Raw genomic sequence first — 3,769 nt, 5'->3', positions numbered from 1 at the left:
AGCAACAGTAACTAACGTGGGCTTAGAGAATGATTATTTTTGAATCGACAAAACTATGCCATGAAGTTCGCCGCGTTGCTCTTCGTGCCCTCATTTTCAGCTGCCACGGGTTTTGACTCCGAGACAAATGTCTTACAGCGCGTGTCTGTCACACCGCGCGACAAGTACAGATACGCACCGTTTACATGCAAGATTCCCGGTCGCGGCTTGAATTGGCTGAGGGAAACGGAAAAAGAGCCAAACGTCGCAGCAGCAGCAGCAGCATCATCTCGCGCCTCTGTATACTGTAAGGTGTCAAAAGACTCAGTTGGGCAAAAACCCTGCTTTACATTCAGGGCTGAGTTGGGCCATTTCAAGCAAAGGTTATACACTTCATATTAGCTCAATGAAGTGGACAAGTCTGGATAAATGCCATAAAAAAAAAAAAAAAAAAAAAGTAAAGAAAAACTACCAAGATGAGTTTGCCCACTGCCAGGAGCTTTGAAGCCTCCTCGGTTCAGACGGTGGGAAGCAACAACCTCACTTCGCTTAGATTATCAGAATGATCATGATGAGTTGTCAGTACTAAAGCACTTCTCCAGGACATCGAGGTGAAGTGACTCCGATACTCGCATGGTGAAAAGAAACGCGTAAACCTGCACACTTTTAAAAAGGCACCTGGCACGTTGTTTGTTTCCGAGCATGTTGGGAGAATTTCGTTTTTTGTCTCCTCGTGTGGTCACAAGTGGACCATTTTAGTAATAAACTCCACGCATTTCATTTCATGCTTAATATATTTCGCCTCTGCCCCTTTGATGCGATTGTTTGCACGAAGCGAGCTTCGTCGTCCGTTGGCAACAAGTTTATTGCGACACACTTAAGTTTGTGTTACAGGTTTTTAAACCGCCACGTCTGCTGCCAGCGATACGGGAAAGTGGACCGAAGCGAGTCGCTTGCAACCCCGTGCCACTTTGCTTGTGTCACGTATTTAAAGCGAGGAGAGATGGGAGGGAGAGGACAAAACGTCGAGGCTACCGGTGTCGCCGTCACGTTGAAGGGATTTATTAGATTACTCCAAACCCCACACTGCATACAGCTAAACAATTCGTTCCGGCTTACGGGCTGTAATGCCCGCCACGTTACTGTCATTGTTAGTCGAACATTGTGCAGTGATATGTGGCGCTGTAGATGTACTTCCAGGACCTCTTTTTTTTTTTGTCTTCTTCATCAAAGGAGATGTTTCAGTGGCTTTAACCTGAAATGTAAAGTTTCATTTGGGCAGATCTCCTTATTTGCCCTCGTTAGTTAATCCACGTCTCTGCCACACAGCGACCGTTGAAGTCCTCCAGCGCCGAAGTAAAGACCAATACGCCACTGTTGGAAGTTGTATATCTCTTTAAGGAGAACATATGGGAGTAGAGCAGAATTTGCTTTTCTTGTATATTGTGTTTAACTGTGTAATGACGAGATTTTTTTTTTTTTTTTTTTTGGCTTGGTTTTTGGTCTGCCTCTCATTATCCTTGTAAAAGGGCTCTCTGTGTGATAATTAAATGCAGTTCTGCAGTGGAGAAATGCAAATGAATGGGACAAACAGAGCAACAAGTCTCGGTCGTTCCCGGCGGACACGCCGAGCATCGGCAGCGATTCAGCGGCAACAAAGGAAACAGCGTCCATTGTGATAGCAGAGGAGCATTTCATTTTTGTCAGCCTGTGGAACATAACGAATTACTTCACTTTGTTTTTGTAGAGCGCGGCCCTTCGACATCCCCGCACTTGGGAAGAACAAAAATTAAGCAATATTGTTCTCCTGACAGACTCCGAACGTGCAAGTGAGATTTTAAGACTAAATTTGACTCTCCCTCTCAAATATCACTCGGTGTCCGTTTTGAATCAGACCCATTGCTTTTTTTGTTTGTTTTTTCTAACACGCTGAGAACAACAATGCAGGTAAATACTGCTGCAAATTAGTTTCAGTATTTCCATAATAACAAGGTCAAAGTCATAAAATGAAAATGCTAAAACACCACAATGTACATAGAAATAATGGCAATCCATCACGGTAAATATCTTCTGCCTCACGCAGGCCGGCCTCCCCGGGGGGGTTTATTCAGCCAAAAAAAATTCATTTGGACAGCTCAGCATGGGAAGTAATAAGACGGACGGATTCCGACAGATGACGCTCGTCAAAGAAAATATGACAGAGCTGGTCTTGCTCACGGGTTTACTGTCCATGTAGTTATTTTTGTCTAAAAAGGTTTGGCTGAGGCTGGGCTTACTCGTATTTTTCATTTTTTATTAGAAATCATTGTTTTGTCATTGTGGACAGTATTTCAGTAAATCTCGTTGAGCCTTCATTGTAGCTTTTTTTTTGCTACATTGTTGTTTTTTGCTGCAGCTGGAAAGTAAATTGATAATGATAGTGACTCGAACAGTAACTTCGTGGGCCATAAAAAACAAAACAAAACGGCAAAACTGAAGCGGCACATAAATATCTTTGTTCTGTATAGTCGGCACTGACGATGTCGGCAGTTTCAAGGTCGGGAAAATATTTTTTTAAATGTATTTTTAAAAGAAATGTTTTTTCTATCCTATTCACGGTCCTTCACATATTATATAGTTTAGAATGATATATGTGCCGACGTATGGACACTTTTTTTTGTGTTTTTTTTTTGTGCATTTGATCTGTAACACTGCACTCTGATTTCAGTGCAGCTGTACAAAATTGCAAAGACCTTTAGAGCAGCACTTGATAATTTCCTCAAGTCAGTCTGAGCAGAACTGAAGGACTTTGCAGTAATAAATGATGAACGTGCAGCCTTCTGAAATGTACTTCTGTGTTCAATATATTCCCAAGAAAAACTTCAAAATCCCAAGTGAGGGGGGGGCTGCGGTGGGTCGCAGGCAGGCGGGCTGTTGAGAAATGCTGCCGGTATTGGCTGGCTCCATATTATTTGGGGAAATATAAGCCCACTTGCTCCATTGCATTTGAATTGCCTCCAACTCACCTGCGCATAGCGTTCTCCTGGAGGGAATAACTGTTTACTTGTGCCATATGTGGTGTTCCCCCCCCCCCCCCCCCGTTCATAACAAAAACAAATTTATATTGAGCAGCCTATAAAGTCGTCACATTCTCTCCCTCTCGCATCAGGACTATTACTGTGATCGGAAGGGAGGTGTGAGAAAGAAGATTAAAACCTTGTTAGGGTGTCAGACACCAGTGAAACATCTGACAGCTTTGTGCCTCAAAATGTAAATCAAACATCCCCCACAGATTTCAATGCCAAATACACTCAATTTCACTACTTTATCGTACGATAGATTGTGGCTCGGCTCCCAACACCCACTCCGGCGCCAGTGCTTCGACCCCAGGAGAGCAGAAAAAAATGTCATGTCACCGCGACAACAATATCTAAAACCTCAAATCTTAACACCAGCAGCTGGGAAGATGCGTGTGCCACAGAAAACTCAGGTCAGGATACGCATCATATCATAAGTGCACTATTAAACAAACTCTTTTGGACAATATCTTGGTGGTGTTCAGTAGTATCTATGCTCTCTGTCTGACTGAGAGAATATTAAATGTGTCCGTAAATACAAACGAGTACACAGGAACTGACATCTGTTCAGTTACGTAGGTTCATATCAGTGTTACTAATAATACAAGGCCATCAATTTTCAAGGAGTTTTTTTTTAAGCCGGCTCGATAGAAGAGAAAAATCAGGACTTTATTCAGCATTATGTACATTTCTAAAGCCCTAATTCCATCAATAAAACAAACCCCAGTCACGTC

This window comes from Embiotoca jacksoni, unplaced genomic scaffold (genome assembly GCF_022577435.1).
Source record: "Embiotoca jacksoni isolate LCO1_2020_lvr unplaced genomic scaffold, fEmbJac1.0.p SCAF_5, whole genome shotgun sequence".
In the NCBI taxonomy this organism is placed as follows: domain Eukaryota; kingdom Metazoa; phylum Chordata; class Actinopteri; family Embiotocidae; genus Embiotoca; species Embiotoca jacksoni.
Note: the sequence above shows the minus strand (reverse complement) of the source record.